General features: G+C 43.8%; 1 protein-coding gene across 1 annotated transcript in view; it reads right to left on the bottom strand.

Moving 5' to 3' along the window:
* Window positions 1-24103, bottom strand: part of LOC119648210 (glycogen-binding subunit 76A) — a 72335-nt gene extending 48232 nt beyond the window's left edge. The window contains exon 1 of the mRNA XM_038049816.1: window positions 23419-24103. The gene's annotated coding sequence lies outside the window, so the exon portion shown is untranslated. The remainder of the gene's footprint in view (window positions 1-23418) is intronic.
* Window positions 24104-24396: the final 293 nt, after the last annotated feature.

The following is a 24396-nucleotide window of genomic DNA, read 5'->3' on the forward strand; positions in this document are numbered from 1 at the left end:
TGACAAATACGATTGCGCACTCCAAAGCGAAATTTTCGAAACTACGGCGTTTTCCACAACCTACAGGATATACGGGTCAAGATGCTTCAGTCGGATTATGAAGCGAATATTAGAACAGAGGATTCGATGACTTTCTAAAGAAAAACAAAATGATTTGCAGACTCATGATGCGTTGCCACCTTCAGTAGAAATGGACGGTATAGAGAATAAGAAAAAAATATTGGAAACTGACCTTGCCTGGTAAACCAACCCTATACCTTTCCAAGGATACGACGGCGAATCGGAAGAGTACAGAGTTAATTCCGCAAGCAGAAGTAAAATGATGATTAGCCACGATATCGAGTTCCCATAAAAGAAAGATTTCTCAGAAAACACCAGATGTGTGAAGGAGAATTACGGCTGCAATCTATGGGGTGATAAGTGCGGATCAATGGGGCGGCAAGTGCAGATCACCAAACAGCCTGCTGGTCGGGTCGGCCAGTGCTTAAATCCGGTACATGGATCAGCACGAAGACCAAAGTCCAAGCAAGACTGTGATTCCCCTAATGAGCAAGTTTTCCATTTCGCATCTAACGGTGCCCGAGAGAACACGATTTTTGAGCTAACTCAAACACCAGCTTCATTGAAAGAAGATTCTGGTAGACCATAAGGACGGGCAAAAAGGAAGACCTCGAACATTGTATCAGCCGAATCTTCCACTCACTTTAGAGGTCATTGGTGAAATCACTGATGCGAATGAGTGACACGAGGCGATCGAAGTTCTGTCTTCGTGGTTGACCGTGCTTGAGCACGTGCTTCTGGATTGACCCAGATGGCCATTCTGCCCATTCACAACTCCAATAAGTCCTTACAATTCACTTTGTTACTTTCCAAGGCTCTGTACAATAACAATTGTTAAATCGGCCAAAATATGATACAACAAATGTTAGGAAATATTGACAACCATGTAGCTGACTTCCCAGCTCAGGATATAGCGGCTTTCCGCAGCTGGGCATTGCATTGTCGCCTCGCATCCGAATAATTGTTTCACCGCATTCTATTCTGGAGTTTAATTTTTCGAAAGCTTACTAAGGGGGTCCAATGTCGCGTTGTCCCTACGGGATAATCATTAACCACATATAGATATACAAAGTGCTTCGAAAAGAAGACTCTAAGAGAAGACCAGCTATGCATGCAGAAAGAGTGACTATGTAATACGTTGGCTCGCCCTACGAAGTAATATCTGATAATAGTATCCTGGGGATGTTGACAAATAAGGTGGTCTTAGTCAGAGTCCGACATGCTACGGGAGACCAGCAGCATCTATGAAGATTTCCATTTTCCAACAAAGAAAACACACTATATCTCCCATTACTATCGGGTTAGCAATTTGTCGTGGATTCACATCAAATTTTTGCTCAATTTCAAAATTAGGCTCCTTAGCTTCAGAATGATTTTCCACCTTAAGCGGGAATTACAGTGTAGAAGGTAAAAAAAAATATTTTTTTATGGCATTGAAAAAATCTTCATTTCTTTCCGAACAAAACGGGGGCATTCCGAGCGCTGAATTCAAAAAATTCCCGTCGCTACAGTCGTTTTTTGTTAGTAATTGGGGAGTCCTAAGTCCACATCCAGCTGATGCTGCACCGGATGAAATGGAGAGCAACTTGCTCCCACTTTTTATGGTCCATGGACTCCTCTTTTTGAGTTTAACACCCAAGGTTAAAAAAATAAAAGAGGACGAAGATGGCTATGGTTTCGTACCAGGCCAGAGGCAACTCATCAAACACTGCCTCACCTCTGCCCTGGGAGCAGCGTGACCGGAAAGGCTCGTAGATGTTATACCATCGCTTTTATAATTCGAAAATACGACAAGGGCGCGAATTATATTCAACGTAAATCCGCCCACAGTTCGGACCAAAGCTTGGCCGAAGGTAGACACTTTTTCTAGGAGAGAAATCAGGCAGAGTCTGATGAGTTGCCTCTACCTTGATACGAAACCGTAGCCGTCTTCGAATATTAGTTTATTTGGAAACTTGGGTGTTAAACCCAAACAAAAAAGAGTCCGTGGACCATCAAGAGTGGGAGCAAGTTGCTTTCCTTTTGGTCCGGTCCGGCAGCAAGTGGATGTGGACTTAGGACTCCCCAATCCCTAGCTCCGGCCAAGCTTTGGTCTGAACTGTAGGCGGATTTATGTTGATTATAATTCGTGTTTTGCGAACTATAAAAGGGAGCGTATAACATCTGCCAGCCGCTTCGGTCGGAATCCGAATCCGAATCCGCTTCCTCATTACAGGAGGGACACGTATCATCTTCGGTAATTCCTATTGTGAACATATGCCCAGCTAGTGAATTATGGCCTGTCAGAATGACCACAATACACCTGCAAGTCCTCCTGCTTTTCGACAGGATAAACTTTGCGGTACGTATGTTCGGTTCTGGCAGGAAAAGTTTGGTGTGTCGAGCAGCATTTAGACTCTGCCACCTGTCATTATGGGAAACTTGTTCCCAGTTTTTGAAAACAGATTTAGCCAATGCTACTGATACCCCAATTGCTGGCTCCGGTCCCGGCATAGGGGAGATTGACCCCTCTTTCGCTAAAGCGTCCGAGATTTCATTTCCCTCTATGCCACAGTGACCAGGTACCCAGAGTAGTTCCACCGTATTGAATCTAGACATAGAGTTCAAACGATTTCTGCATTCCTGAACGATTTTCGAGGTGATCAAAGGACTGCTCAATGCCCTCAGTGCAGCTTGACTGTCACTGCAGATTGCGATGCGCCTGCCCTTCAACCGCTCATCAATCACCCAGTTTGCCACCCTTAGGATCGCATAAACTTCGACTTGAAAAACCGTTGCATATTGTCCCAAAGGAAAAGTCCACTTCTCGTTTTTATTCGAGAGGTAGACTCCGGCTCCAGAACCTTCTTCTGTTTTTGAGCCATCGGTGTAGAAGACTTCCGTATATCCCGCCACGCATTCCTCTGGGTCTTCCCAGTCCTCTCTACGCTTCAGGGTAACTACATATCTTCTACCAAACAGATGTATGGGGACCCGAGAATCGGAAGGCATTGTAAGAACTGGATTCAGTCCTCCCAGTAACTCTTCCAATGCTCTGTGCCCCCCACATCCGTTGTTTTCCCATAGATCTAATCGAATTAGCCTATGAGCTGCTCTCATTGCAGTGCTTTGAATAAATATATCCAGGGGCTGCAAATTGAGTAGTGCATTCAGAGCTGCGCCGGATGTCGTGCTCATGGCACCAGTGATACTCAGACAAACAGTTCTTTGCAGTGCGGCTAGTTTACGGTGAAAACCTTTTTGTCTCACCTTAACCCACCACACTACGGATGCATATACGAACATCGATCTAATGATGGCAACGTATATCCACATTACCACATGAGGCCTGAGTCCCCATGTCGACGCAAAGGTCCCTCTGCACAGCCCATAAGCTGTGAGAACTCGTTTCATCTTTACCTCTACATGTTTGTTCCAAAGAAGTTTTTTATCTAGAGTGACCCCCAGATATTTCACTTCTTCGGAGAGTTGAAGGGTAGTACCCCTCATCTCAGGGAGACAAAGTCCATCCAGTTTTCTCCTTTTTGTGAATAAAACCATTATGGTTTTATTTGGATTAACTGACAAACCATGTCTAAGGCACCAGCTGTCTATCAAATCAACGGCACGCTGTATATTCCTACACACCGTTCCAAGATTGCTCAACAGCAAGTACAGCCACGTCATCAGCATAAGCTTGAGCGTGTATTGGCAAATTTTGCAGTTCGCATAGCAGTGAGTCGATCAGCATACTCCACAGAAGCGGCGAAAGCACACCTCCTTGGTGGCAGCCCTTCGTTGCTTCCGTAGTCAGGTAGCGATCGACCCCTACCTCAGCGCACAGCAATCTTTGCGTTAGCATAGCATGGATTCACTTAATTAAAGCATCATCAACACCATGCGCTCTGGCGGCATCACAAAGTTTTTGAAAAGGCGCACAGTCAAAAGCCCCTTCAATGTCCACGAACACCCCCATCGCGTACTCACCATTCAAAGTTGCATCCTCTATCTTTGTGGCCAAAGAATGAAGAGCAGACTTACAGGACTTTCCACGTTAGTAAGCATGTTGGTTTTCACTAAGCGGGTGTGACCTAAGTGCGTTTCCACGAATATGACGCTCCACCAGTCTCTCCAAACCTTTCAGCAAGAATGAAGTCAAGCTGATCTGTCTGAAGTTCTTTGGATTAGAATAGTCATCTTTCCCAGGTTTCGATATGAAAACTACCTTAACCTGTTGCCAAGAAGAATGCACGTAGCCCAGAGCAAGACATCCTCGAAAAATATTTCTTAGAGGTCGCTCTAAATGCTCCATACCCTCCTTTAGCATTGCCGGATACATGCCATCCATGCCAGGTGCTTTGAAATGTTCAAAGGACAGTATGGCAGCTCTCACCTTTTCATGGGTAACAACCGCTTTCGCAGTGTTCCAGTTCCCCTTGTAACACTTGCGTGTTGAAGGGGTTGCAAGAACTGTCAACTCTCCCCCTACAACTTCTCTCACCCGTTCTCCCGGGTGGTGTACTTCCAGGAGGGTCTGTACTGAGTCCAGTCTGGAGCTCGTGAAAGTACCGTCGGGTTTTCTAAGAGAATCCAACTTGGCCGACTCATCCCTTTTGAGGACTCTGCACAGCCTTGAAATCTCCCTTTCGCCTTCCAGTTCCTCACAGTACGTTCTAAAGGAGTCTCGTTTCGAGCACCTCACGAGCCTCTTATATTCACGTTGTGAGTTCCTGAAATTTAACCATTCTTCGTCCTTGTTACTTTTGCAAGCACGATTTAGAAGTCGCCTGGTTGATTTCCTGAGTTTTTGCAGTTCTAGGTTCCACCAAGGAACCGTTTTACCGCTTTGGCCTCGGGAAATAGGACAAGCCTCTTCATAGCACTCTAAAAGTGTGCCGTTCAGAGTTTTCAATTCATCTTCCAGCACCAAAGGAGTCCTTAGTCGCCTAGGGAACTGTACTTTATTGCCAAGAAGTTCATTGAAGTTTGCCCAATCCGTTTTCCTAGGGTTCCGTCTTTGTACTGCAGACTGTTCGCCCGCAATAGTCAGATTGAATTCTAGATATCGGTGATCTGACAGTGAGACCTCGTCTAGCACTCGCCAGTGTGTAATCAACTCTAACAATTTTGGGGTACAGAGTGTTAGGTCAATTATTTCGCTTCTTCTCGGTCCCACGAACGTAGGGGCGCACCCTACATTTGCAGTCATAAGACCAGCTGAAGTGATGAAATCAAATAGCTTCTCACCTCTTGAATTGCATTTGGTACTGCCCCAACAAATATGTTGAGCATTCACATCGCAACCTATTAAGAGTTCAAGACCACTTGATTCTGCATACGCCACCAGATCCCTAAGTTCTTGCGTCGGTGGAGGATACAAAGAATCATAGGGTAAATAAGCGGAGGCAACTATGATGTTTTTCCTCTTGCCATTTATTTGGTATTGTATGATGACCGCAGCTAAGTCCTGGGAACAATATTGTCTCAGCATAGTTGCCTCTAACCGTCTTGACATCAGAACGCAAGCTCTCGGTCTTATGGATCTTTCGTCGTAGAAGATTCTAGCCCCCTTTACTGATCCAATGCCACAGATTCTGTTAAATCGAACCCACGGTTCTTGCACCAGAAAGATATAGGGGAAATCCTGCAGCTTTGTCATTCTCGCTGCCAACAGGTAGAAGGGAGCTTTGGCATGCTGCAGGTTGATTTGACCAATCTTTATGTTTTTCGACATAAACTTAGTCTATTGTCTTATGGAAAACAGTTAGAAGCGTATGCGGCAGTCCGCGTATGACGGGGTTTCCCCCACACCGCACCGCCAGAGATTCGATCCCCTCGTGATTAATTTCTCTGAGAAAAGCCGTACTTGGAAGTACCGCAATTCCCATGTTCTCATCCACGAAAGATCTCATCTCATCCCGCAGAGCATTCGTCTGTTCTCCACTTAGCACCTTAATTGGTTTGCGGTGTCCGGGTTGCATAGATTCGATCACTCGAACTGGCATCAAGTCAGTTCCGTTCACGTCTCTGGCTTCCCTTCCTTCCGCCTGTTCCTTGGAAGGTGTAGGAGAAGTTACTAGCAGGTAGGATTCACTCTGTAATCCCTTCCCCAGTGCGAGCCCCCATACGGGGGGCACACCGGTCCTAATCCCCGCGAGACGCGTGGATATAAGCCCTGGTGCGGAGCACAATAAAGCGTTGTCCACAGCAGATGTGTTGGTCTTACGCTTCTTGCGCGCATTACCGCTGGCAGAAGAGTCTGGTGCGTCCAGTGTGGATCTTACCGGGGTTTCCAGTTTATCCCCACCTTCCGCCGGAGATTCCGCTTCCTTGTGTCCGATTTCTCTGGGCGTTACCACGCCTAGTGGTACAGCCACGTCTATGTCCTCATTCCCAAGGTGCTTCATCTTCCTTCGCAGTGCTCTCTTCTGCCGTCGGCTTCGGGCCTTTCCAGGTTCACGGTGTCCGGACCGCTTGGAACCATTTCCACACACCGGCGTTAAACCAGTAGCGTCCACGTCACCAGCTTCCTGTTCTTCCGCTCTTCCTGGTAAGGATGAAGGAGAGAGTTCTGACAGGCAGAATTCAGCCGTAGTCGGATTTCCAGTTTCTCCCAATTTGAAAGTTTCCGTACTTTCCTTTCTGGCTAACTGCGCCGTAGGCACCAAGTGCGAACTTTCCACTGAGTCGGAAAGCATGCCTTCTACAGAGTGATCTGTAGGCGAGTATAAATGTGGTGAGGCCTCCAAAATCCGCGCCCCGGCCGCGACATGATTGCTCATGGTCGCGGGTGGATTCGAAGTCTGTGACTTCTTACCACTTGGAGAGTTTAAATCCATCGTTTCCATATTCATATTTTTGGACACCCTTAGTGTAGTAGTAAACTACTACAGGCTCCCCCACCACGACAAGGTGGTGTCCGAGGGGGATATATATGGATATATTACGTGCTACGTAGTAGTGGGACAAATGCACACTCAAATGCCTTTATAAAAGAAATACAAATACCTGAGGCGTCCGGCTTGCAGGTTCCCGAATTGTTTTAAATTGAAGTCAAAGATGTGACCAATAATTCTATTTAAACAATAGATACCTAATTTGCCAATTTTAACCTTGATGTTCTTCCGAAAATAGACCTCATTTAGGCCCTTCTATACTGTACTCTTCCCTGTTCCTTCCTCCAAAATATTTGCGGTTATAAATACGCTTCAGCTAAATATCTAGTCATCCAAAAGTTCACTATTCATTGATTCATATAAGCGCCTCAATCGAACTCGCGTTAGGTGTTTTGTAACCGAAACTTAATAACATGTTTGCTAGAAATTCAGCTTATCAGTCTCTCTATGTCGGCAAACAATAATATTTACTATAAACGAACTATTGCTCCCGCAGATATTTCAAGATGCACGTCTAGTTTTCACTTTTGATTTTTACACAGCCGCAAACGTGATGATTGTGGGCGACCTTTAATTCCGCGGATTGTTAACTTAATGCATTGCAGTGATTAGTCAAGTATGCGTTCACATATGTAATCCATAATCGACTTGATAATCTGCTGTTATCAGTGATATTAACAGAAAGGTTATCGGAGCCAATGTCGAATTGTGTAGAGAAGATATTGGTGCACCAGTTCAGCTTGTGACCCGTGGAACCATTTCTGCGTTGCATCTGTTGTCAGTACTGGACAATAGGTAATACATAGTAGCGTGGTGGTTCCGCTTGACACAGTGTCGCGTACTTGAAATTGGAGATTTCCAGGCAACTAGTGTTTCTAGTAAGCATGCCAGATTACAACAGCAGCTAAAATTACGTACCCCGATTTATTGTGAGTTCATAACCTTCACAAATTACTCGCTTGTGCTGGGGATGGCTACGAATTGAGAACAGTGGTCGCCAATGCAAATAACTGTACTCAGGATAGTAATATGCTTGTTGTAATCTATATTGCAGCTGGGAGCTGTTTGACGTACATATGTGAAACAGAGCCCTGTGGAGTAAGCGACACCCTATGAAGCAAATGTGGTTTCCCGCTCGTACGATCCAACATTCGGTTCACTGCTCCCAAGAAATCTTGTTCTAGTCTTTGCAAATGGAGTGGACAATGTGCCACGACGTTACCGAATCGAAAGTAATGCCATTTACCAATTATTCTCAATTACAGCAAGTTAAATTTATCATTGTCGATTTTGAACGCACCGTCCCAATGCTGGTGGTCGAGCGTGATGAAAATCGACCATTTCCTTTATAAATATTTGGAATTTATCAACCCCAATTGCGGAAAAAAATCAAAATGTGAATCCAGGCAGCCTTGCTTTGTGCTTTGTTTTCTTCCACCTAATTTTTTACGAAGCCTTTGATTTTGTCTTTGCTCTCGAAAACGGGGTGCTAGCCAAGAAAATCGTACGACTTTCTATTTCTATAGTTTTCAAATCGACGATTTTATGATGGAAATTCAGATATAGAGAGATCTGGATTCTATTTTTTAATTTCGCTTTGGAATGGACCATGGGCAAAGCTGTACGTGCCAAAGGTTTTGAGTGAAAATCGCATAGAAAACTCAGACGTTGATGAAGAAGGAGATGTTGCGCATCTCCGGATCGGATATTTCTAGAGCAGATCTAAATTAAGTTGCCACGAGCTGTACATTGTTTATATGTTGATCGTCATCAAATTGTAGCAGATTTTCGTTCGTCTTCTCGGAGATGCGAATATCGCCTCCCCGCGATCGGTAGTAGCGATGAGTGAGCATTTTGAGTTTATCGGATTAAAAAGCAAATTTCTCAAGACATCAATTTGAAAGAACCCGAAACACTTTTTGCCACAACAATGAGTGTATTGTACTTACGAGCGGAAGAAACCAAGTTCATAAAATTAATAAATTGAAATCAATCGAATTCCAAGCAGGATTAGATTTTAATTCTAATTATAAAGAGAATTCGCTTAATTTAATGCTACTCTCTCCCTCACAAACACTCTCACAGTTGTCCGCCCATAAATCATCGGATGACGTTAGCCAGTGGTTTCGAATAATAGGTCTAGCCATTACATCTAAACATACAGTTTCTCTGAGTGAAGGACAATATACATCTATTTTCATAGAGAGAATTCGGTTACATCAATAAGCCTTCTAAAAAGCACTTTGCAAGACCTTTTGCACTGAAAATCCGTCAAGATAAAATCCGGGTCCGGGGTCAAAATTATAAGGAAAAACGGGGACCCGGTTGAAAATTATAAGGAAAACAGGGAACGGGTGAAAATTATACGGGTCTGGGATGAAAATTTCAATTTTTACCGCCTAGAAAATTCCAAGTCCGGCGCAACAAAGGCAAGAGAGGTACCCTTTGACTTAAATCTCTCTCCAGATACACTATCTCAGCTCAAATCTTTTTCGCGGAAATCCGACAGTAAAACCTGCCATACTTTAATCTTCATCTACCGTTACCGCATCATGCAATCATCATTCGAAGCATCATGCATCTACGTTTAGTTTGGCCTGTCAGTTACGCGGAAGAGCTCGCAATTCACCCGGCCGCCAGATGAACCATCACCAGCAAGCCGCAACATCATTAATTCAACTTTGGCCTTGAGAGAATTTCAGATATTTTTGTGTGTTAGCATTATCAAAAATGGGTGGTCAAAGGGTAGTATAGGTCCCAGGGCGAAACGTGGATTGGTATCCACGATGGAGCATAAAACCTGGGAAACGCCTGCCGAACCAACACCAACAGCTCTTCTACCAAACCCTATCTCCACCTCCACGTGGTGACTGCTGGGAACTCTTTCTTAATGGATGGCTGCAGACGGAAAAGGATGAAGGCGAGTCTCCCGCGCGGGATAAACTGTACCAACTGGTCCCCCAGGTTAGGGGTTAGGTAGCGCTGACAACCCTACACGGAAAGCAACATGTTACGAAGCCACGACAGGAGCCTCGGACTGGATTGACTACACAACGACCAACCCGGCAACGACAACGGAATAACGATTTGCTCATTTTCTAATGGAACGTTCGCTCCCTGGTACAGAGATGGAACTGCCAAGCAGCTAGCCGATGTCCTGTTGCAGGAGATGCGTTGGACAGGGACCGAAGAAGAGTCGCTACACCATATATTATAGTGGCCATCCAGTAAACCATGTGCTCGGAGTAGGTTTCTTAGTCAGCCAAAAAAGCAAACCTGCTGTTATTCGCTTTAAAAACATAAGCGAACACTCTACGCTCGCGGTGGGATATCGGTCAGGAACAGTATGTGCGTTTAGCCTTCTACAATCCCCACAGGGGCGCTATTCGCCATTTGGCTTAGGGACCATATGGAGTGGAGAAGACCAACAGCTGTCCGAAGGTCTGCAGATACCCTGTTGCATAAGTTGTTCGAATTCTTTCCGTGCAATAGCCAGCTTCTGGGCTGGTAGGGGACGCACCTTTGAGAAGATAGAGGAGCCAGTAGTGTTAATGTGGTGCTGCATATTGAGCTTCGCTGGTTTAGAGAGATTACATTCGGTAGTAATCTTGCTGAATTTTTGGAGAAGTGCCCGAACACGAGAGTCAGTAATGTCCTCCAAAAGTACGGAAAGATTGTTGTTGGGAAAAGATGAGATTCGGCCTGACGAATTAAGGTTGGTTGTGGGGTCTATAAAGGACCTGTTCTGCAAGTCCACCAACAACCTATAGTGACACAAGAAGTCTGCGCCTAAAATGGGGAAGCTGACATCGGCCAGGATGATTCGCCACGAAAACGTCCTACGCAAGCCAAGACTCACGTCCATTTGCCTATACTCGTAGGTGTTAATTCGGGAGGAATTTACTGCCGCCAGTTTCAACGGTTGAGGAAATAGTCGATGGTGCCGGGGTACGGGAAGAACCGAAACCTTCGCACCAGTATCTACGAGATAACTGCGCCTGCTGAGAGGATCTTAAATTGTTAGGTGACGTGGCGCTGCGTTGTGGGTGGCCGTGGCCAGGACCCCCCACGGACCTAGTTTTTTAAGGTAGGCGCGAATTTACACGGGATTGTACATCTGGCGGCTTTTTGGTACCACAGCAGATTCGGCTGTGGTACCAACAAATGCTTGAACCCATAGGTTGTCCTGACGACCTGCTACCCGATCGCCCTTTTCGAGCAGAAGACCGCGAGCGAGCTCGTGACCTGGCGCCCCAACACTGAGCGTCCAGCGTCGCCCTCATTTCAGCCATACTGGCCACTAGCGTGGCTATTTCGCGCTTCAGCTTGCCAAGTTCGCTATTGTTGGACGCGGGTGCACCTCATCGGCCGCACCTGCCAGCGCCTCCAAAGACCCGGAGATGCACGCGAAGAACGCCTGGGTGCTCTCCGGGAGTCGTCGTAGCCAGAGTGATTTCAACAAGTCGTCGTCGATCGTGCTCCCACCTAATTTCCTCATTTCGCAAAGCAATTGGCTGGAAGTTCGATCGCCCCACGTCAAACCTGCAAGCAAGTGATCCAGCTTAACTGACTCACTTACCGACAGGCGCTTGATCAACTCGGTCTTCAACAGTGTGTAGGAGGCCGATTTCACTATGTTGGCCACCGAGAGGATGGACTCCTCATCCGGACCTACAATCGCGTGGTTAAATTTGGTCGCGTCTAGCGTTATTCAGGACATCTGGAACTGCGCTTCCAAATGGACGAACCACAGAGGAGCGCGCACAGCGAGGGCGGTCACCTGAGGGTCCGATAGGCCTGCCGCGTCTTTATTGTCGAACGACATATCTAAACCTGATTTTCCGACGCGAGTTTTTGTCGAAGCTGCGGCGATATCAAATTCTCTAAGGCCCTACTTTGACCACGGCAGGCCACACTCACAAATGCCCGCATGATCGAAACGAAGACACCAACAAATGCCAAAATGAAAAGAAACTCGCCACAAGAGCGAAACTCCACCGATAAATTTCTAAAAGCATATCAATGGTGTGTCTTGCGGTGGTTTAAAATTATTTGTATAAAAAAAAATGAAGTAAGACTAATAACTAGTATAATACAAATAAATACTCAAATAATACTCAAAACTTAAATTTTTCCTTCGGTGGCTTGCAATGGCAGCTTTTTCTTTCTTGAGATTGTGGCTCCTAAATGTGCGATTGATCCTTAACGGCCGCTTTGGCTCCCTGCGGCGACGTCGTCGAAGTCAGCTGGTTGTTGAGTTTGTCTCGCCGAACTGGCTGCAGTCGACTTGCTGTGAAATTATATGATGTCGACGACCGGACAGTCGTACCTAGTTCTTGTTCTCATCGCCGCTGATGACACACAAGATTGAAGCACAAGGGGAAGGGAAGGTAGTAGACTTCCGCAAAAAATGCAGACATACTAGCCTGCAAGGCCCTTAAGTAGCGCCTCGAATTCGAGGAAGGCGCAACGAAAATGTGCGCCGGTGGCACTTTGACAGCTCGGGCCGTGGTCATAGGTTTTCCTTGTTCCAATCGGGTGAGTTCTTCGGGGTCACCACTTTTGAGTCTTTCTGCAAATATGCAACATTTGCACTAGGTGTGCACAAAACGCGAAATCAATGTTTGTTTTGATGCATTGAACTGACTCCTATTCCACTTCAGCACTTGTTATATTTATTTTTATTTTACTACATTAAATTAAATATTAAATAATTTACTTTGTAGTATTTATTTTTATTTCATTATACTAATTTAAAAATTATTTCATTTTAAAAATTATATTCGTAATTCAATACTTTTTCACCTCTTTTCTTAACGTCACAATTCATTTTTTTAATTTCCACTATTATTTTAAAAATCACGGCCTACTCCGCCACAGAGAAGACCGGTGGTGGCAACTGTCTACCGAATTAAGAACATTCGAAATAAATTTTGAATATTGTTAATTCCGCTGCGCCACAGGACACTACAACTTTGAGACCGTTGATAATTTCTCTTATCTAGGGCCGAAAATCACAACCGATAACAGCTACGATGATGAAATCCGCGCATGGTTGTTGGCAACCAACAGAACCTATTTCAATTTACAAAATCTATTCCGCTCGAAATGTCTCACCATAGGATCAAAGCTCTTACTGTACAAAACAATGATCTTGCCAGTCCTCATGTATTCCTCGGAGACTTCGGTTCTTAGCAAGAAAAACTGCGAACTCTTGGCCGCGTTCGAGAGAAGAATCCTCCGAAGAATTTTTGGCCCCCTACATGAGGATGGACGATTCCGTAGCCTACACAATGACGAAATCTATGAGCGATACCATGACCGTCAGGTTGTGGATAAAATCCGGCTCAATAGATTACGGCGGGCGGGTCACTTAATCCGTATGGATGAGGATGACCCAGTCCCGGAAAGTCTATAAGGGCAATATCTATGGTAGAGAAAGAAGACGAGGCAGACCCTGCCCAAGATGGAGCGATGGTGTAGACCAGGACGCCAGACAGTTTTTGGGGATAACGAGTTGGTGGACCTTGGTGTAAAACCGAGATGTCTGGAGTTCCTTATTAAGGCAGTCCTAGACCGGATATCGGTTGTTGCGCCGTTGATGATTATGTATATTCCCTGAATTAAAAGCAATTTTATTTTCCAAAATAAAGCTAGAATATCCATAAAAAAATGTGCAAATTTTCAACAAAATCCATAATTATTTGCTATATGTAATCATTCTGTTTTGTACGTCTTTAGGCGAACGTACCAGGGTATGCTAATTAGGGTGCCACCTCTGTATTACGAGGTGGAACCGTCAACACCCATCAACTATTCCTAAGAAATAAGCAAAATCATTCACACCTGAAGCGCCGATTTTTCGGTTTCCAACTTGTTTAGAAAATGCAGATGCCTTATTGATTTTTTTATTCTTTCTTCAAAAACATGAAACAATTGAACTTAGTAGAGTTGGCAAACTTTTTTTAAAAAGCGAAAAGTGATATCTAATCATAACAAACTCGAAACGTAACGACTTTATTTTAATTAAAACTCATCATGCAGCACATGCCAGAACCACACATGAGTAAAATACTCGAAATCAAGCTAAAGTGAGCGAAAAAATTCAAAAAAAAAATATGTAATTATATTGTTATCGCTGGAATTATTGGCATTGCGTGCCATTTTGTCCTCATGGCAGAGGCCTTCGTGAACCTTGCAGTCCATCGAGATGCCGTCAAAGACCCCAAAACCAACAAAAATAACATTTTGTTTACTTATTGGTGTCTTATTTCATTTGTGACTAATTCTACAAGGATTCGGTATAATACCTGCGATAAGATTAGATTATTAGGGGATCGACTACGGACGCACGTATCCGGTAAAGATTGATTGGTCTTTCTTTCGTTAGTTTGTCCTTCTGAAATACATCCGTTTCATCTTCCTAATGTTCCGATTTATATTCCTCTGCATCAGTCCGGCTTAAGGTTAATCGATAGCCTCTTTGCGGATTAATTATTGTTTTGAAATTCTTAAACTCTCAGATATGGGTCGAGATTTTCAGTCTTAATTGCGAATAATTTCTGTGCCTAAGGAATCGCTATCGAATTCATGAGCGTGTGTCGGAAACCGAGTCTAGAGTAGTCATAAATATAAATAAATTCGTACAAGTAAATACGCAAGCATCAGAATTCACCAAAAATAATCTTAACAAGACTCAATTGATTTATTTGTTGTCTCCCTTATCAAAATTGGTTGCGCATGGCGTACAGAACACAATGCACGAATTTCTTTTTTTTTCTGGGGAGAGGTTGCCCAAAAGGAGGCAATAGAGTAATAAAAACGCTCAAATATAAAGATGTTTTCATATTCCAAAGCAGTCGAGACCCCAAAATCTCACTTCCAGCATGAATCTTCGGATTGCAGTATGGCCTTCAATATTTTTGTTAAATATTTGTGCTGATTACTTTCTGATATACATATATTGGCCGATATTTGATTGGTTCTTTTCATGGAAATTTACTCAAGATTTTATTGTTTTCATTATGTGGGGCAGTTTAGAATCTTCCAGGCAGATGACTAAGCATAATCCAAGAAAATATTGAAAATTTTCTTCTAATCAAATTCATCAATTCGGATCCTTCTTTCAATGCTGGCCACAAAATCTCTCACATTTTCAACCTAATTGATGGCACTAAAAATATAAATGAATCTTTCAGATTCGCAGTATGCAAAATACACTTCATTGCGCGTGTTTGTGCAATAACATCTAAAATAGATTGGGAATCGGGAGAAATTCTGATCGAAGCGTATGTGGCAACGTTCACGTTCACGCCATGTCCACTTTCACAGGCAAAAGTTAATTTTCTCGTATTTTGTATTCAACGGTGGAACGTACTCAATTTGCTGGTTCTAAATGACAACATGTGTTTTCTAAATGGCAAAATAAATATATATTAAGCTGAATGCGATTAGACGCTCTGATAAGAGCCATTCATTGCCCTGAATTCCGTACTTGGAGTTGCTCAGGGGCTAGACTTTTATCAAAATTCTATGAACTTACTCTAATATTTCTATTTTCACGATCAAGGACGAACGTTGACCGGATTCTTGATTATTTTCAGAGCATCAGTAGCAATCAGAAAATAAAAGTATTTTGTTAAATATGTGCATAGGTGTGTAGGTGGTGACGAGCGAATAATTGCTATTAATGAGGATATTCTAGGAGCATATCCCTTGCAAGCCAGATGTAATCACCGCATTGTATTAGTTCCTTCATTTAATAGTCAAGAGCCGACCACTCTGTCTATTTATATTAATTTTAGTATTGCTCTAAAATAAGGAGCAGTGCCTTAACTACCAAACCGAGTACCGCAGCGGACATATTTATCTATACATTATTTGACCATGGGATTGTCGAACATTAGACCACAATGAATTGGAAAAAAATGTTGGCTTGAATGTTAATCGCATACTGTCTTGGATTTGAAATAATGCCAGAAAAAAAAATTATTGGCAGACTGGAGGTCCAATACAATTAATGACACAAGAGGTAGTTCCCCTGCGGTTAGGCCAAAGACTACAATGACATATTGACGGACGTTATCGAAAATTAACGATATTAACAGAACCGTAGGATATTCTATAACCGAAAATTATTTTACGGAAAATGCCTCTATGCCATTCATAACGTACAAAGGTTAGCTGACTACCGTAATCCGGGCAACAATAAATGTCAATAAAATGTTCAGATGAAAGCAATAAGGATTATTTGGCACTCATGTATAAACTGCACTACTTCATGATTAAATATGATAACTAACTAAACGAAATAAGGTTAAAAGGTTACGTAGAAACCTTTTAAACAGCAAAGATGTACTAGGGGTACAATTTTGCGCCCGTGGTTTACCAACAGATGGCTTTAGCGTTTAGAAGTGGTCGAAATAAATTGTTCATCAAGATTCATATCAAAAGTAAGAAGAATTGACACGATTTTTGGGATTACCTCACCAACCCATTCCAAAACGTCTCAAAGTAATGGAGACGAGTCAGAAGCAAGTTCAGCCCCCCTTCTCTGTTCGAGGATTTCTTCGACAGATTATCAGAAATCCTAATCGTTTGCTTCGCCTCATTTCCTTTCATCCTCTGTGGCAACTTTAATCTTCTTATGCTCTCCTAGCATTGCTTCCCTTCCACTCCACGTTTCCCTTCATTTATCCACTTTCACCTACACCTATGCCGCCTCCCAGTTTAACCTTTCTAGAAACGGTCAAAGCCTTAATGCGTAAGTCCAGAAACGAATATTTGACCAATGCTGAAGACTCACTAAAATGCGGAAACCTCAAACCTTTCTGGTCCCACATTCACTACTCCCGCTGTCCTGCCCAGCAGCCCTCTCCGTCCATTAAACTCTCTGCCTACACAGCTAACTTCACCTCCGTCTAGGTTCCCTCTACTTCCTCCTCTTCTCTCCCGCTAGTGGATGCAGCTTGCCCCGGATCGCCTGCCATTCCCCTTCTTACCCCACTCCTTGTTGAGTACCTCATTGGCAAACTTGATGCCAATGTCGGACTTAACTACGATGGTCTTCCAAACTTCTTTTTGCTTAAAACTGGTCAGTCCATCTCCCTTCCTCTATCCCTTATTTTCAACAAAAAACCTCGATTTGCGCGGCTTGTGGAAAGAGGCTCTCATAATCCTCATTCACAAAAGAGAATTACCGTCCCATTTCCATCATCTCCCCCTGTTCCAAAATTGTGAAAAGATATGTTATCGAATGGTTGTCCACCCACTTTAGCCACCACATTGTGAAATAGCAAAACGGCTTTGTTAAGCGTAAGTCCACTGCCTCCAACTTGCTTGACTTTACCAGCTTTGTCGCTAAATGTCTAAATTCATGGCAAGAAGTGCATATCATTTATACTGACTTTGCTAAAGCGTTCGACACTGTAATTCACAAAATACTACTATTCAAACTCTCGTCTCTAAGCGTTTCCAAGCTGTTTATTTTATGACTTGCCTCTTCCTTTTCCAACCGATCCTGCCGCGTTTCTTTTGAGGGCTACACATCCCGCTCCTTCTCCCCATCTCTGGCGAGCCACAGGGATCTATTTTATTTTGGGTCCTTTATAATTTTTATTTTTTATCAACGACCTTTCCCCTCCTTATTTGTCCCTGTTTGCTCTATGCCGACAACCTTAAGCTGTTTTCCGCTATATCGCTATATCCTCACCTATGGACTGTGTCTCCCTTCAATATATCCTAGACACTCTGGTTCTTTGGTACTCTGCTAATGTTTTAGCGCTAAAAGTCAGAAGGTGTCCCTCTATGTGCTACTCGCATAACTCCTCACCCACTTCCTTCTCCTACTCTCCTAATGGACATTCCTTATCATACTTAAATTCCACTCACGACTTCGAAGTCACTTTCGACAATAAGCTCCGCTTCGACACCCATATCCTCGAAGTCACCAATCCAGCAGCAAAATTGTCAAGTTTTATCCTTCGCTCCTCCTCTGATTTTCACTCCATCCAACCCTCCTTATCTCTCTTCAATTCCCTCGTGAGGAGTACCCTCGAGTACAGCTCCGTGATCTGGTCACCTTTCCGTAATTGGGATTGTCTTGCCTTTGAAAATGTGCAACGTAAATTCACTCGTTCTGCGTAGATCCTATCTGGATGCACATTTTTTAAAATTTCCTCGAGTTTGATGGACTGCTCCGCCTATGACGACATCACCTGCCGTTCTGCGTCTTATACCACACATTTTCAACATGCCCTTCCCAGAGCCCGAAGTCTACTTCTATTCTTCGATTCCTAGGCTTTGCCGAAGTTACAACGCATAACAGCTTGGTCCTTTTAAATTCTCTTCAGCATCAGCTCAGGCGAATTTTTGGAATTCTTTAAAGCACTTGGCCACACTTGGGATCTCCTATTTGATTGCTGAATGGAGATGGTGATTACCTCTTCATCGGCGCTAATTTTTTTTTCAGCAAGCATTCTCTTGAGGTCTGAGAACAAGAAAAATCGCTGAATATGGAGAATACGATGGATGCGAAAGCAATTCGAAACCCAATTTATGCAATTTTGCCATCGTTTCTATTGATTTGTCACACGGTGCATTATCTTGATGAAACAGCACTTCCTTCTTCTTCAAATGGGGTCGTCTTTCCGCGACTTCATCCATTAAACGCTCCAATAACGCTCTGTGATAGTCGCTGTTGCTGGTTTTTCCCTTCTGAACATAATCGATGAATATTATACCATGCGCATGCCAAAATACTGATGCTAAAGCCTTGCCAGTTGACTATTGCGTCTTCGCACGGTTAACAGACAGGTCACCACGTGCAGTCCACTCAGATGACATTTCTTTTGATTTTGGTGTGAAATAATGAAGCCATGTTTCCTACATTGTCACATATCGACGCATAAATTCGGATTTCTTTCTTTCGTCAATTCGTTGTTGTCTGTGGTCGATTGTGAGCTTTCGTATACCCAAACATTCATGCATGATATGTCCAATACGTTCCTTTGATATCTTAAGAGCCTCAGCTATCTTTATCAAGTTGATTGTGGAACTGCAGCAGCAGATGGCCGTTATGGCCCAACAGGAAAGTGACGTCTTCGTGTAATGGAAAGCAAAAAAAAGTAATAAATCGAAGGTTAAAGTCAGTGCCTCTCCGGCAAACGCACTTCCAAAAACCTAATCTTCAAAATTCCCCCGATAAATGGGTACAACAACAATGTACCACAGTTTCTAAAGTTACTGAAAAAGGACAATCAAAAGTGACCTTAAGGAATACAAGAGCTGACAGCAGCTTCATTTTCAGATAGTGGGGATTATGCTGTGATCTTCGGTTTCATTAGAAAGAGCTACATGCCACAACCAGTACTCCTGGCTTTGAAGACATTGTTATTAATTATACGAGGTCTATACAGAGGGGCAGATCCTGCTGACATAATGTGCGAGTTCACCGGGCAGTGCTTCTAACTTCGACAAGGCACTTCACATTGAGAATCTGGCGCTGCCGATGAGATCGCACTGGGGACTATTCGTCGTAACTTTTGAGCTCTCTTAAGAATTCAGTGAAGCCTTTAAGGTAAGATATAAGTATACTTCAAAGAATAAGCGGTGTAGCGCCATAACTGCCAGAACTTCGGTTTGTCAGATTTCTGCATAAACTACCAGACTTGGGGTATTAAACTAAATGAGTCAAAAACACAAGCGATCATCTGAGTGTAATTACGCGCTATTTCTCAGTAGAACGAACTCTCGAAGCTTGTCCCAGATATGATATAAAAATCATACTTGGGGATTTTAACAGCCAAGTACGGACGGAGCCCGTATTAAGCGGATAGGTTGACTTCCATAGCTTGCATCAAAATACAAATGATAATAGACTGCAAATTATTCAATTAGCAGTGTAACACGAAATGGTTGTTGGAAGTACCTGCTTTTCGCGGAAAGCGGTCACAAACCACGTGTTTATCGAACGCCGCCAATATAGACTCGGATCATTATCTCGTTGGCATGGTGCTCCGAGCTGGAATAACAACACCACCCAGAATCCCCTCTGACAATCAGGTGAGAGTTAACACTGAAACCATTCACAACACAGTCCTCCGCAACACCTATAAGAGGGAAATAGATGCCGAAATAACCGCAGTCAACAGAGATCCTGGAGATGAAGCATCAACAAATGATCTTCGAAATCACCTGAAGAACGTTATCATAAATACGGCCACAAACATACTTGGCCCCAGCCGCACAAAAAAGTGTCGGTTTAACGATGAATGTAAGCTAGGAACGGAAAGGAAGAATGCTGCATTCTCAAAGAACGCGGGCACGCGCGCAGACTTATCCCGAACTCCGTCGAGCGGAGAAGCGACTTCACAGACGGAAAAGGAATCCTGGGAGCACCAACAGTTCTATGAACTCGAGAAGTACAGGGAGCAACCACACCAGACACGCAAGTTTTACCAACAAATCAGCAGGATGAAGCCTTGTACACCTCGATGTTCACCCTGCCGAGACAAAGAGGGAAATATGATTTCTGACAGAATAGGCATATTAGAGCGATGGGTTGAGTACTTTGATGAACTACTGAACGACCAGAACCTCGACGAGTTGGAGGTCCCGCCAACTGAAATTGACGGCTTAAAAATCATAAATCGCCAGAAGCCGATAGGATTACAGCCGAATTAGCGAGGAGGCTACCAATTACACCAAGTGGTTCATCAACTTGTGCTGAAGGTATGGGACAACGAATCAATGCCTGACGACTGACAAAGAGGCATTATCTGTCTCATACATAAAAAGGGAGATATCACATAGTGCAGCAATTACAAAGGTATCACGTTGCTGAGTACCATCCATAAGATAGCCCCATGCGTCCAGAACATCATTGCGAGGGGTACAATCCTCTCTAAGTCCACCCAACTATTGGCTTATGCTGACGATATCGACATCATGGGAAGAACGACCCGAGACGTACAAACTGCCTTCATCCAGACCGAGCAGGCGGGAATAGGTGCGAGATCTTGGGCTGCACATCAATGAAGGGAAGACAAAATATATGATGGCAACGTCAGCACCGAAAATCAACCAACCAACAACATCAAACCGCACTGTTCAAACGGGAAAAATAAAGATAGGGGACTTCAACTTTGAGACCGTTGAAAATTTCTCCTATGTATCTAGGGTCGAAAATCATCGGTTGTGACAGTTATGACGATGAAATCCGCACACGGTTGTTGGCAGCCAACAGAGCCTATTTCAGCTAACAAAAAATGTTTCGCTCGAAACGTTTCACCATAGGGTCAAAGTTATACTGTACAAGACTATGATTTGCCAGTCCTTATGTATTTCTCGGAGACTTGGGTTCTTAGCAACAAGAATTGCGAACTCTTGGCCGCGTTCGAGAGAAGAATCCTCCGAAGAATTTTTGGCCCCCTACATGAGGATGGACGATTCCGTAACCTACATAACGACGAAATCTATGAGCGATATCATGACCGTCAGGTTGTGGATAAAATCCGGCTCAATAGGTTACGGTGGGCGAGTCACTTAATCCGTATGGATGAGGATGATCTCACCCGGAAAGTCTATAAGGGCAATATCTATGGTAGAAAAAGAAGACGAGGCAGACCCTGCCTGAGATGGAGCGATGGCGTAGGTTAGGACGCCACACAGCTTTTAGGGATATCGAATTGGTGGACCTCGGCGCAAAACCGGGATATCTGGAGTTCCTTATTAAGGCAGGCCTACACTAGATACCCGTTGTTACGCCGTTGGTGACGGTGATGAATCAGAGAACCATTTTCTTGTTTTATAGGGAAACCAGCAGTAGAGATTTCGGTAACTTGTTAAGAAGATCTATGACCCTGCATTTCACTTATCAGTCAGACATGGATTCGATAAAATCCAATCAGGACATCATAATTTATTCGAGTTCAACATTCCCATCATCCTCGCAGCAATCGGAAAAATATTACCAATTCAAAAATAAGGATATGAAAGGAACCAGTTTGCCCATACTGTTTAACTAAACATTCCGTTGAAAACAGTCATATTTTTAAAATACCTTAAAAGGAAAGCCCATCATAATAAACACCTCAATAACTGCAACCATAACATCCAAATGCCTTAGAAAAATCGACCCAGACAAAAATCACGCTACCCCATCTCTAGGTGAGAGCTATTAATTGATAGATGATGCATGACTTCATTGGAGACTATCAGGACATTATGTGGTTCCATGTCCAATAGAATTTAGCCCATTTTGAAGGTTAACGATTGTCCTACATCTCACTAATAACACTTTCCTCCTTCCCAGGTGCCCATTGTGTTGTTCAATCTTGAATTATGTTTCCACGCGTGGTAGAAAAAGGATAACAGAAATGTTCACTAATTTCTGGAAAAAGGTGTTGGAAGAAGCCGGGGAACCTTGAAAAGGAAGGATGAAATCAGGCATATAGAATACCATATGAACTTCGCATAAGGAGAAACATTCAAGCAAGTTTTTTCAATTAATGCAGCATAATGAAAACCTGTAATTTATTGATTTAATTTGCAGAATCAGTGTGGGTATCGCTGGTCAAGCTCAATTGTCAATAGCGATGATGGGAAGGAAAACAAATTGGAAAAATTGCATCACTTTCCATTTCATCTCTCCACCTGGCAGGAGACAATTTGTGGAAAGTATGACTGAAAAATTAGGTAATATTGGTTTGCGTCACGGACAAGACTTAATCAATTTGGATAAAAGATTAAAGCATATTTGAGTATGCCACGTGCGTATTCTTTTCGAGTCTCGGAGGAACGCATTATGTGAGTAATCGTGTTATCATATCTTTCCGATACTACACCAGCATTCCCTACCAAATATTTATATATCACCTTATTCGATAAGAATATCAACTCTGCGGCAAGCTCGATTGATCACAACAGAAATGACTTTCTAGAATTGGAAAAGTGAACGAGCCCCGCATTTTGCGCATCACACGCCAGTTGAAGGAACCCATTCTTGTCGCCATTCTAGGATAGTGTACGAATGAGTATTTTTTTGGAAATGTCAGAAGTTACGGAATTTCTGGTGCAAGGAAGAAGGCTTTGACCGACCGTACAAGTTTTATAGAAAATGGCATTCGTAAGGCTCGGTCTTCTGAACTTCCCGTTTTCTCGTTCCGCTAATATTACTGTATTACGCAATTCACCAGTTGACAACGAAGGTGCCTTTCACACTTCTTCCAAACCGAATACGCTGAGAATACCCCACGCCGGAGCAACGTCCGTACGTAACGATATTGAATTATGTATTTAGCGAAAAATCAAGGTCATCCCCCTTCCATGCCAGGGGTCAAATTTGTTTCAATGCGACTTCATTCTAGGATTTTCGGTTAATCCCAACTGTACTCGTCCAAGCCTCCCGGGGAAGGAGCATCATTAGAATATGCAGAGGAGGTGATAGCGCCCACTAAACTTTTAATCAATTTTTTTGGCTTACTTTTGCTTTCTCGACAACACACTGGGTGAATCGATGACGCCGTTGTGTATCCTTGGCCCGTGCAGCCAAACGTTTCACTTTAGGATGCTGATGTGTCTGCTGACCTCGCAGTTTACGAATCGGCACAAACATGAACTTTGATTTTTAGCACTGTCGCGCTATCGCACATCTTTCTCACTGCAACATCCTTAAAAGGGCTTTCGAACTGCAACCTTTGTCAACATTCGACGCGGGTGGATACCAGAGCACAATTATTTGATTCAGCGCCGGGTGCCGCCAGCGTCAACGGAATCAAACACTTCAGGGATTTTATTAATAGACGACCACGAAAAACTCGTAATAGAACTTCTCGATAAATTTATGTAACAAAATGAAAGTTTTGTTTATGGCCAGGATCCGTGCAAGTCGCGAAGGGACCATTCACGCGCACTTTCTCACCACTGCGGCCCGTTGTGGACTGGAAGGAATCTCCCTCGTCCGAACTTGAAAACGCTTTTACGCCAGGCGGACTAGTTGCGACGGCGATGGTGTTTCGCCCAAGACTCAGCCGCGAGCACAAGTCACAAGAACTGTCGTCCCAGAAGAATCTTGCGGGCTTACTGTTCCTTTCGCGATATGTAAGTGTCAAACCAAGGGCACCGCAAGGTCGTTCTGCCCGAGATTCTCACCCTCGCCCGGTCGCGCCCGACTCGTGTCTCGTCGGCCTAGCGCACCGTTTGTTTATATCGAAGCCGCAAGCGAAGACTCGGCCGCATCCGAGGCGCTTCTCGAATAGTCGAGTGCGTTAGCTGGGCGGGTGGGACGGGTGTCCCGCGTGGATGTTTCTTTCGAGGTCGCGGCGGCAGCGCACAAGTTCTCAGCAATTGCAAACAGTCCAATAGCCAAGCAAGCAAGTGCCAGCAACAATCCAATTGGAATTAGATTCGAACGCACGCAACGCCGTGCGTAACAGCCGAGCCGGCCGTAGTTTCTGGGCGA

This window comes from Hermetia illucens, chromosome 2, assembly GCF_905115235.1.
Source record: "Hermetia illucens chromosome 2, iHerIll2.2.curated.20191125, whole genome shotgun sequence".
In the NCBI taxonomy this organism is placed as follows: domain Eukaryota; kingdom Metazoa; phylum Arthropoda; class Insecta; order Diptera; family Stratiomyidae; genus Hermetia; species Hermetia illucens.